Below are 12,654 nucleotides of genomic sequence, written 5' to 3'. Positions count from 1 at the left end.
GACTCATTCAAGGAAATCTAACCTGACAGCTTTATTACATAACAGAGTGGTGAAGGTCAGCCATCTTAACTGCACAAACTCAACAAGTTGTTGAGAACAGAGATAAAATATTGCATTATGCAACAGTGGCTGGGAGAAAGGGGAGGGAAAAAAAAAAACCCAAGAGCGGCAAATGTTCTGGTCAAAAGGATCCGAATAAACCAGTCCTGACAGGACGGCCCCACTAAAGTGAACACTCCCCCTGTCCACGCTGAGGATGCATGCAGAGCGCTCCATTCACTAGGCAAGAAAGGACTCGGGCCAGAGGGATGCCCGATGAATAATTTAAATCCCTGCTTTTTAGCTTTTTTTTTTCTTCCTCAAAAGTTCTTTTCTTCCATTTCTGATATGCCCATTGCATGTTAGTGCAGGACTGCTTTACATGTATCTCGTGCTATCTCCAGAGGAGATAAGTTGACAGAATAACTTCCTGAGAAACAGAAAACTGCCGTTTGTTCTTCTGAGACAGTTCAAACTTTAATCAGTAAGTTTTAACCCAGTTTGGGAAATAGCGTGCTTCAATAGTGCTTCCCTACCCTATTGGGCGAAAGGGGATTTAAAAAGAGTAATCTCGGGGAAAAAAAAACCCCTAAGGATGATCCCGCCCAGAACTCCTACAGCACCACAGCGGCAGGGACGAGAGCCTATGGCCTCTGCCTGGCGACACTGAATTATTAATCCCTGCACTTTCTTTTCCTGGTGGAAATTTAGAAAGAGAAAAAGAAGAAAGAAAGAAAGAAAGAAAGAAAGAAAGAAAGAGAGAGAGAGAGAGAGAGAGAGAGGGAGGGAGGGAGGGAGGGAGGGAGGGAGGGAGGGAGGGAGGGAGGGAGGGAGGGAGGGAGGGAGGGAGGGAGGGAGGGAGGGAGGGAGGGAGGATAGACTATCCTCTCTGAGTAATAATACAATTCTCAGAAAGCAGTTTCTCTAAGCTAGCAGATAGGGAGGGGCGACGTGGGGAGGAGAATCGTGCTTGTTCAATAATCTCATCAGGATTCTAATCTGAAATGAAATTAGCAAACAACACCAGAGTTTACGTTGATAGATATGTGGCTGAGGAACTTTGCGGTGCTCCTTTGTCTAGACTGCGAGACTGTGGTCTCGAAGTGCAGCAAGTTAGGAAAAGGCAGTGTGGGCGCTAACTGCCCAACTGTTGAGCCGAGCAGAGCCTTGCTCCACACCTAGCGCCATCAATAGCCGATGCTTTGTTCACTGCTGATAAAGAGACTTCCTGTGCTCTGTTTGGGAACAAGAGCCCAGTAGACAAAGGGGTGGGGAGGAAAAAAAATAGTGCACTGAAAACAGAACCGCAGGCTTTAATTCCCAGAAGTTCTCCAGGGGCCTAAGAAAGACAGGTGTTCCCACAGCTAAACAAGTATTCCTCAGAGCAGAATTCTTTGACACTTTTACTTTCACAAGGGCGTGCATTAGGTTTTTAAGCTCACAGAACTAGGCTACTCAGGCTACCAGTCTTAGACACAGACTGCTCCCTAGGCTGAACCTTTCTACCACAGAGGAGATGCAGGTGAACAAACACTTGCTTTCCTATTGCTCATTGTTGATTTAAGAAAAATCAGCTATTAATGTAGCTTTGCTTTCTATAGCTCCAAAATTAAATTCTTATCTTGAAGCAGGTCTTCTCACCCAAAACAGTCAGGGCTAGCCTTGGCACTCTGGGCAACAGAAATAATAATCTGGACCCTCTTGGATGGCACAGCTCATGCTAACAGGAATGTATATCTATCTATGCCCTTGGTCACATAAAGCACGGGGATCTCGAATGTTCGGCGTGGCATAGAATTTTCATTTTCTTTCGTGTTGATATTAATTTTTCTTGATCCAGGTTAAAATTATTGGCAGCAGTGGTTTCCTGGTGTGTAATGGATATATTCATTTATTGGGTGCTATAAAATCTCAAGTATTGGCCAAACAGTTAAAACATCCTGAGCAGAAGGTGTGTTGGGTAAGATGAGGAATAGACAAACAACACATAGTAAGAATTCTATCTAGTGTATGAAAGCACATCTAGAGTACTGAGACCTGACATTTAAATGATTTCCTGGGACTTCTTAAGCAAGAAGAATGCAAAATTTAAAATGAAGACAGTATAAAATATTCATTTAGAACAATGACTTCACCAATTGCGTACATTTCAAATCTCATAGAAGAAAACCACTATAAACATTAAATAAACTTGCAAATATATTTTCCATGATTAATTCTCCAAGGCCCATTTTTCTGCTCCCATCTTTGCATGGCTGTTCTGCAACTGTTTTATCAAAAGGAAGATGGAGAACTTGGCCCAGGAACAAGCCGTTTCATGAAAATCAGGGACAAGGCAAGGATGTCTTTCTGTCACACGACTAATGACAATTATCCTTGATTGGACAGGTCTCTCTTGGTGTTCTAAGTGTGTCTGATCAGTTCATAAAGGCTCTGAGAGTTGAGTTTGAACTTGATAAAAAACTGTCCTCAGTTTTCTTCAAGCCATGAGTTATAAAATGCGGAAGAGTTTTTCACAAATTAGTTGGATCTGTTAGTTTTATAGCATCTTGACTTCTGTTAGCTGTGTTTTGTTGTCTGCCGAGCTACTGTACAGAAAATACAACTCTTTCTGACCGTGTGACCCTCCTTCTACATCAGAACAGCTAGGACAATGGGACTATACAGAGAACTGACTACAAAGTACTGATTACAGTTTACTGTGTCCAAACTCAATATGCCTTAATGCCACAACTTAGATCTTAGGTCCTGGCAAAAGCTTCTATGTTAAAGGACAAGTCCCAGGATAGTGCTACTGGAGGGTCCCAAAGCTTCTAAGAGCAGGACTGACCTATCTCTAGGTAGGTCCTAGGCTTTTATTACTTTACCATTGGATAAACAGAAGGAGCCCATTCCGAAAGCATAGTTGCTGCACCTCATTCTGCAGACACATTGTGTTATGTCGCTTACCTTACCACAGGGTCAAAACCTTGAAGCTGTCAACATGGACTGGACCTCACAAGACTGTGAGATTTTATTTTTGCTGGTTACCTATGACATTTCATTATAGAAACAGAAATATGGCTAACATAATCCCAATCAGTTTCCTCTGAGACATTCCTCAGTAATGCCATAGCAACTTTGATATAGTGTGGTACAAAAGAGAATGAAGAAAAAAAAAAAACTGAATTGAAAGAGGCAATAGTCTTAACAACTGTGGTTAAAATATATTGTGTTTCCAAATTTCATATGAGTACATGCTCATGTGACCACTGCCTATATAACCAAAATAGGCCTACTTTTCATGTGTCTTAAGGACTTAAGCATTAGCTTCCCATACATACAGTAAGGGAGAAGGTAGTAAGAAGACAGGTGCCACACATCCAGGTCTGACTACTGAGGTGGGCATAGCTGTAAGAAGATGCTAAGGATGGACGCTCTTGGAACAGCGATTTAGAAATGAGAGGGAGAGACGAGCAGATAGGCTTGGAGAAAGTACCGTAGCGGGGAAAGCGCAGAGCAAACGATCAGCGGGAATGTGTGGTGTGTTCCAGGGGCGATGAGGAAGCTACTGTCAGTACAGCAGAGGGAGCGAGGCAGACACAAAGACAGATAAAGAAAGGCCAAGAAAGGAAGAGGGAGTCGATGAAACATTCCAATAGAGTGAGAACAGTGTGTGGCTCAGGTGCCACTGGGCACAGGGAGATCAAAGACAACTTTCTCCCTCTTGTTCTTTCTGATGCTGCACTGAGTCTTCCGGGTTGGCTGACAAGCTTTTGAAATCCTCTCCTGGTCCACCTCACCATGAGTGCTGGGATAACAGATGTATACAACTCACTTTAAAAACAACAACAACAACAACAACAAACTTTGGTTGTTGGGGACAGAGCTCAGGTTACCACACCAGGTTTATGCCACCCATTCCTTTAGCAGCTGAGCCATCTTGAACCTGGCTGTTTTTAAAAGATCATTATGATTCTGACTTGGGAATATACTGTAGAGGCAAAAAATAATAGGGTAAGTATACACAGCAGTGCTGAAAACCAGAATACTAACTATAGATATGGTTGAGAAATGGTCAGTTTTTATTGTTTGTTCCAGAGTAGTGTTTCCTGCTGATGTGTATTAGTGGTGCTGAGAAATAAACTTGATGGCTAGGCTAATATTGTTGAAACAGGTCTGACAACGTAAAGGAAGCAATGTGAATACAACTTCATATGCAGTATTTATAAAGGCATGCACAAATCAATAAATACCAGAATAATTCTATTTTTCACATACATCACAAAGACAGTGTCTTAAATTTAAACTATATAGAGTAAGCTGACTTGGATGGGGATATGTGAGACAATACTGTCTAAGTTTCCATGGCATCACGTACGACATTGCTTTACGGGCCACGAAAGCTCTCGTTCCGTGCCATTATCTGGCCTTTAATACTATGAGTCTGGTTAAGAGCTAGCTTTGGGGAACAGCGGGTTTCCAATGCTACCCAACCACTGGGCAGACCACCCAGGAAGCCCTCCACGGTGTGAGCAGAAGGCCAAGTGCCTGAGCTTCAAAATGCCTCGGGGTGCAATGCTGTCAAGAGGCAATAATAGAAAAATGACCCTGCAGTGAGCTGCTGAAAGTCAGGGGCTTCACAGCAACAGGATTTACTCCAAGGGGTCTGTGCAGATAGATAATACAGCCTCACAAAAGCCACCTGCTGTATGTCAGGTGGATAGCATTTAAAATGCTGCGATAAGCTTATGTGTTGTCTGGACTGGAGTGCTCTGGGATCAGGTACTGCGATGAAGAATTACCTATAGTAAGTTCACTGGAGAACATTCCCCGGGAATGAGGGGAACCTAGGGAAGCAAAGTGGCTGGGGAAGAACTGTCCACATGGTCACAGACCTCTCCTAGGAGCTCCGGAGATAGAAAGACCCACATCTAGAATCATCCACATTCAGAGTCAAGACGCAGGAGCTATTTCTTTGAAACCATCTCTTAGACAAAGGCTGGGCATAGGTCTCACTACAGGAAAAGGCACTCATTTCTGCTAAGGACAACTGTTGAAGAATGTAGGTATGGAAGTAGGGAATGGACATTGTCGTCTTTCAGAGATGAACCAGTTGGCAGTTCAGAATGTGGAACACATGTCACGCTCCTGATCCCCCCATGCCATCCTCACAAAATAGAAAGGTTACTTAAGAAGAGTATTCATTTTATGTTTCAGCAAAGCCTGCCCTTTAGAAGTACCAAAAGCAGATGTATTCATGAAATAGGATTTTAGGGGTGAGCTAAAAGACTCTAACTACAAAGTATCCCTCCCCCAGATTTATGAAGGCATGGTATTCCAGTTAGAGCCTCATTCCTTTATCACACCTAAAGTACCTCAGCTGTAGAAGAGAAAGCAAGAGTCAGAATTATTACTTATTGATCCTTTTATAGGCTGTAATTGTTAATTTCGGCTTATTGAGCCCAAGTTAAGGCTAGCAGACAGGCAGTCAGGAATCAGTGGGGGATCAAATCAGCTGGCTTCAAACCACAGATCCTCTTTTTATCTGATATATAGTGGTCCCAAGGAAAATAACTGTTGAAAGATTCTGAAACTATCTTAATTTCAGAGAGTATAGCTCCTGAGAGCAAATTTTGAAGAAATGACAGACACAAGAGTGAAGGATGCCCGACAGTCTAGATTGGGATAAGAATGACTGACGGGCCAAGGGAGATGGAAGATGGTTGTGGTGAATTGAATAGGAATGGTCCTTATAGACTCCTGTGCTTGAGTGCTTAGCCCATTGGGAGTGACACTATTAGGAAGTGTGGTTTTGTTGGTGTAAATTGGCCTTATAGAAGAAAGTGTGTCAATTTGGGGGGGGGGGGCTCCTTCTATGTGCAAGCCTGGTGTGGTACACAGTCTCCCTCTGGTGCCTGTAGATCAAGATGTAAACTCTCAGCTCCTTCTCCAGCACCATGTCTGCCTGGATGCTGCCATGCTTCTCACCATGACAATGATGGATTAAACTGTAAACCAGCCTTACTAAAATGTTTCCATTGATGAGAGTGGCCATGATCATGACATCTCTTCACAGCAATAAAACCCATGGTGACATCTGCAAGGTGGCTGTCATCTGCTCCACAATCCACCCCAGAAGGGCTGAATGCCTTCTCTTAAGTGTCTGGTCACACTTCATTGGAGTGTCTTCTTTTACTCCAATTCTGTACTTAACTACAGACAAAGCAAAGTTTCTAAAATATGGAGGATAATCTGAGAAAAATAATACTTTATGCAAGTACAACTCTTACCAAATTCTCTCTGTAACTGCTCTAAATCAACAGGAGGACAATTTGCTGTGCTACTGTGTCCTTAGCCAGGGAATTTAATGAGCCCTTGTAATGAGACTTTCTTGGGGTAAAAGAAAACAGGATTTTCACTCTGATTAATTAGGTGCTTGAAATTATATTTAACTCTCATTAGAGTGTCATACATATGGGTTTTGTGTAATACAACGTGTTATATACAGGCGTTTGGTAAATAAAAGTCTCTGTATGATCCTTTGAAAAAGAATATTAGGGAGTCTTTAATGAACCAAACATAGTCACACATCCCAGATTCTACTTCACTGAGAGTAATGAAGATTGCAGGATTTAATATGAACCAAATCGAAGTAATTTTCCCACATTCCCAGTCCTAAAATCATAGTTTCAATTGGGGATAGAGTAAAAGGTTTTAATGCTATTTAGTTTTTTTTTTTTTTTTTAATGAATTATGCCTGTGACAATAACTTTACCCTAATGTGAGTAGCTGTTTCAATTAACCAAAACTTATACAAGCACTGTTTACAGAAAACCATCTTTATCTACTGTAAGTAGAATTTTAAGCAGGGTTGAATTTGCAGATAATGGACAATCTGCATTATGGGTTATTCAGATAAAGAATTTTGCTTGGGAATGTTCATGATGAGTCAGGCTAACACAGGTGTCAGTGGGTGATGCCGAGGAGGGGAACATATGTGGGCAGGGAATCTTAGCAACTTGAGCATATCAAACACTGTGAAAAAAGCTAATTGAGAGGTAAAAACAAATTAACTGCTATGGAGAAGGACAATCTCCCTGAGCGAGCGAGCGCCAGCAGCAGTAAGGTTCAGTGGTTCATTTAGTAGGAGTCACTGCTGGGACCGTAATACAGCTCTGGCCCGTGGACTTTCCCTGCTGACTGCCCACCTGGCAATTCTCTGGGCACCTTCCAGGATGTCAGCGCTGCACAGGCAAAGGCTGTCTCATTACTACACACGCTGCATGGGAGTTAATGCCGGCGCCGATTGCTTCTCCCCGAGTTTGCTACCAAAGCTGCTCGGCACGTGGAGATAGACAAAATTGGATCTTCCAGAGCACAAAGATTCACATCTGGCTGCAGATGCCTGTCAGCCAAAGCAGCTCTGGGAAGATGAATATGTGGGGTGTGAGAGGGGCAACCCCGTGTCCATCTCTAGGTGGTATCCAGTCAAGGGGTTGGAAGGCACACATCATGCTCCTGAGTCTCAGTGTCTCTCAGTTTCCTTGCCTGTAAAATGGGTAGCTGAACTAATCTACTACTGTGTAGTCTACATAAGAGGATTCCTTGTCTCATCATATTTTGCCGAACTTTTTTTCATTTTCATTTTTTATTGGATAGTTTATATATTTACATTTCAAATGTTATCCCCTTTCCCAGTTCTCCCCCTCTCCTATCTCTCTTCCCCTGCTTCTATGAGGATGCTCCTCCTCCCACCCATCCACTTCCAATTCAAGACGCTGGCACTCCCCTACACTGAGGAAATTAGCCTTTACAGGACCAAGGGCTTCTCCTGTTGATACCAGACAATACCATCCTCTGCTACATATGCAGCTGCAGCCATGGGTCTCCCCATGTGTACTCTTTGGTTGGTGTTTTAGTTCCTGGGAGCTCTGGTGGGTGTGGTTGATTAATATTGTTGTTCTTCCTTCCTATGGGGTTGCAAACCCCTTTTGCTCCTGAAGTCCTTTCTCTAACTCCTCCATTAGGGTTCCCATGTTCAGTCTGATGGTTAGGCACAAGCATCCTCATGTGTATCAGTAAGGCTCGGGCAGAGAGAGCCTCTCAGGAGACATTCATATGACCAAAGTGTGGATGCTTCAGTCCTTCTTAGAAGGGAGAACAAAATACTCGCAGGAGGAAATACAGGGACAAAGAGTGGAGCAGAGACTGAAGAAAAGACCATCCAGAGACTGCTCCACCCGGGAATCCATCCCATATGCAGCCACCAAATATGCATCCCATATTACTGATTCCAAGAAGTGTTTGCCCAACCTTTAAAAACAACCCTCAAAACTGTAACAAAAATTATTACTGAGATTTAATATTAAACAGTTTGATATTTAATAATTTAATATTCCTAACTAAGATTTAAGTCAAATCTTAGTTCTTACCCCATTATTTATTGAGATATCAGGTGAATTAGAGCTTATCATGGGCTACAAACATGTATATGGGAGAAATGGTCAGATAGAAAAGAGAAATCAAGGATTTCACAATGGAAAAGGGGACACAATATAAACGCAGAATAAAGGACAAAATGTAGCCAAGAGAGCTTTTTAAAGATGCCTTTGGTGGTTCTACGGAACTCCTTCTCCACACTAAACTAACCCACAGAGATTTAATAACATAAATAAGCTTTTTGATGCAAACAAATGCTCAGAGAGCTTTAAACTTGCTCAAGTGAACACAGGAAAAGGATGTAGATGTTAAATAATTTGACGAGCTCTTAGGCCGTTTATATAGCTCATCTGAGTGGGGGGGGGCACAGGGATGAGCGGGGAATGCTCTCAATGAAAAGTCACCATTCTTTCTTCCATTCACCAAATTAGCCCATTAAGAAAAATAAGCGAGCTTATGAGATACAATGATGGGAATTTGGTTTAAGGCCCTGAAGACCAAAGCATCAGCCTTGCCTTCAAAGGTTGCCCAATTATTAGATTTATATAAAAACAACCATAGTATTGGGCCCAGGAGGTAAAAAACAAAACCTTCTGTCTAAGTCACTTCCAAATTCTTGTGTTTTCCTTTGTTGTTGTAAATAAAAACCCACTTCCAGGCATTATTCTAAAGAAAGCCTTTTTGCCTAGCCTGCTACCATCCCCAAATTTTACAACCTTTAGACACCACAGAAACTGGATCTGCCTCTAGTAGCAGCAAGTGGAAGGCAACCCAGAGAGCATCAGTAACCAACTGTGTGTGAAAGCACTAATTCCAATGAAAAGACATAGAGTACCCACCTTCCACATCCCTCACACCCGTCCCACCCACACACACACACATCCCTTGCTCTTTCTCATCAATCCGCTGACAAAATCACCCACCTTACTACTCCCTCGCTCTCCCTCCCACCATCCCCTACTGATTTGCTAATATCCTTTCCCATCAATCCTTTCCATCTCGCTTTCCCAGGCTAACACTGCTGACAGCATCTCTGTGGGGGTGAAAAGGAGGAGGAGTTGCAGGCAAAGCACAGGACCAGAAAGGCAGAAGTCAGTGAGCCATGGCAACAGCAGATGCTCTTCATGGTGGCTAGAAGGGTTGGCAGCAGTAGGGAAGTGGAGTCAGAGGGGCCTAGGGAAGTAAGAGCGGAAAGTGAAAGGCACACTTGTTGCCTGAGAAGCTTGACCCACTGTAGTACACTCAATCATTGAAGAGGCATTAGGAATCCACCGCATGAAAAGATGTTAAGAACAATATCAACTAACTGGACCACCCAGAGCTCTCAGAGACTAAACCACCAAACAAAGAGTACACATGGAGGAACCCATGGCTCCAGATACATATAGCAGAGGACGGTTTTATGTGGCATCAATGGGAAGGCAGGCCACTGGTCTTGTGGAGACTTGATGCCCCAGCACAGGGGGGTGCTAGAGAGGTGAGGCGGGAGTGGGTGAGTGGGTGGAGGAGCATCCTTAGAGGCAAAGGGAAGGGGGCAGGGAGGATGGGATGGGGGCTTTGTGGAGGGGTGACCATGAATGGGGATATCATTTTAAATGTAAACAAATAAAATGATTAATTTTAAAAAAAAAGGAAAAGATTTTAAGTTGCAGTAGTCAGAAAATGTACACAGACAAGAGTGTGCACTGTGGGTGCAACAGCGAAACATGTGAATAGCCAAGAAGAAGTAATAGGATTACAGCCTATAGGACTTTTATCCTGAGATTCCTCAAAATTGTCATGGTTTAATGCTTATTTTAAAAGGACTTTCCCACAACGGGAATCGATATCTGGGCACTGTCTTTTAGAATGTGCCGTTATATTATACCATGCAATTGCAAAAATGAGACATGAGACATGGAAGCAATGTGTCTTTTTAGGGGGCTGTACTGTTAAATGACCTAAAAGACATTTTCAAAGCATCAGTAAAGGGCATGACGCATGATGAGGTTGAACAGTTTGGTAGAGATGGGAAACCGTCATCTACAGTGTGAAAAGTGCCTCAGATCGGAACCCCCCTTGCACCCAGTCCCTGGGGAGGGGCAGTGTTCTAGAGTCACAGGGTGATCATTATTGCTTGGTGAGTTGTTTGGTTTTTATTTTATTTTAAGTTTTTGTTCAGGTGTATGTTACATACTGAATGTATTTCCTGTACTCGTTTTCAGCTTCTTCCCATTCCTCACTTTGTGTTTTTACTATCTCACTTCTGTTTTCATTGTGTATATACATGCATGATTGTGTATGACTGTGTGAGATCTGGGAGCTGCAAATGGGAGAAAACATATGGTATTTGTTTTTATGAACTCAAGTTCTTAGGTTAGCCTAGAGTAGCATCCATTTTCCTGCAATTGACACTCCTCTATATGAACAACCCTACTGCATTCATAAACCCCACTCCCATTATTGTTCTGTTGATGGACATCTCAGTTGGTTCCTTAATTTACCTGTTATGGATGTGCTGCAGTCAATCTGAGTGGGACTCCCTGATATGAGTCTTTGAGGTGTAGACCAAGGACTAGTATACCAGGACTAAGATGAAATCTTCAGGGGTTATGGTACGCATTTCTCTCACTGCTCCTGATGTGATTGATCTTCATGTCATTTGGTTATTTTTACTTCATCTCTTGAGAGCGTTCTGCTCATTTGATTGGTCCATTGGTTTGTTGACTGGGGGTTATATGTTCTACATACTGATCCTCTGCTCTATATTATTTATTCTTATTATAGATTGATTTCTTATGTTGCCATCATTTAATCTTAGAAATAAACATTATTTACTTATAATGTATGATCTTTTTAGTGTCTTGTTGAATTTGGCATGCTTATGTATGGTACAGAACTTTTAATTTGGTATCCTTCAGATATTGTCATATACTGTCCTATATTATCCCATTTTCCTTTTTCTTGTGGTATGTGTGTTATAACTTGATATCATAGTCATGCTGATCTCCAGACATTAGTTTAAAGGTGCTCTTTCTTTTGGAATATTTTCAGAAAAGCTGATGTTAATTATTCTCTAACCATTTAAAGAAGTTCACCTGTGACGATATTACTTGCCTTTTCTTTGTTCAGATGTTTTGGATGCTAATACCTGCTGTGTGTGTGTGTGTGTGTGTGTGTGTGTGTGTGTGTGTGTGTGTTCAGCATTTTAGTTTTCTTTGACTCAATCTTAGGTTGGATATTTATAGGACATCTATTTCTTCTGGGTTATCTTATTGCTTACAATAGGCCCGGGTGAGCCTTTTTGTTTCTAGGGCACCTGTGACTGTCTTATGGTCACATTGTTATAAGCTTGCAGCAGCTGAATTAACTGCACTGGGTCTGTTGAAGACTAGATGTCTCATCAGTCAGTATGGGTGTGGGAGGAGCACATGGCAACCTACCCTTCTCTGCTGAACTATTAGCAGATACAGGATATTTAGATGTGTAGCCACTGGTGAATCCAGAAGGTTTTACCGATGGTTCCATACCCATGGTCATGCAAAAGGCTCTGGCTAAACTTGGTGGGTCACAAAACAAAGTGAGAAGACAGGGACATGAGACAGGGACATGAGACAGGGACCTATAGGAAGTAGCGGAAGTGATAGAGGAAAGAAGAAAAGAGACCATGGGGTGAACGTAATCAGAATTCAAAGAGAAACGTAATTAAATACAACCTGTATTTAAAAAAAAAAAAAAAAAAAAAAGCTCATGAAGGAATTTGCAACCCCATAGGAAGAACAATATCAACCAACCAGACCCCACGAAGCTCCCAGGGACTGAGCCACCAACCAAAGAGTACAAATGGCTGGACCCATGGCTTCAGATGCATATATAGCAGCAGAGGATGGCCTTATTGGGCATCAAGGAGAGGAGAGGCCCTCAGCCCTGTGAAGGCTCAATGTCCTAGTGTAGGGAAATGCCAGGGCAGAGAAATGGGAGTGAGTGAGTGGGTGGGTGAGTAGGGAAACACTCTCATAGAGACAGGGGGAGGGGGGAAGGGATGGGGAATTCCAGAGGGGAAATTGATCCTTAAGGTTGAGCTGTGGCCTTTATATAAGAACGTGATATAAATACACAGATGGAGAAAGTTAGAAGTTCATTGCCCTGCAGATTTTCATCAGGCAGTTTTCTAAGTCCAAAATGAATGGGAAGGAGAGAGAGAAATTATTGGCC

Source organism: Micromys minutus, assembly GCF_963924665.1.
Source record: "Micromys minutus genome assembly, chromosome: 17".
Classification (NCBI taxonomy): Eukaryota; Metazoa; Chordata; class Mammalia; order Rodentia; family Muridae; genus Micromys; species Micromys minutus.
The sequence above is the reverse complement of the archived record's forward strand: the minus strand, read 5'-3'. Positions refer to the sequence as shown.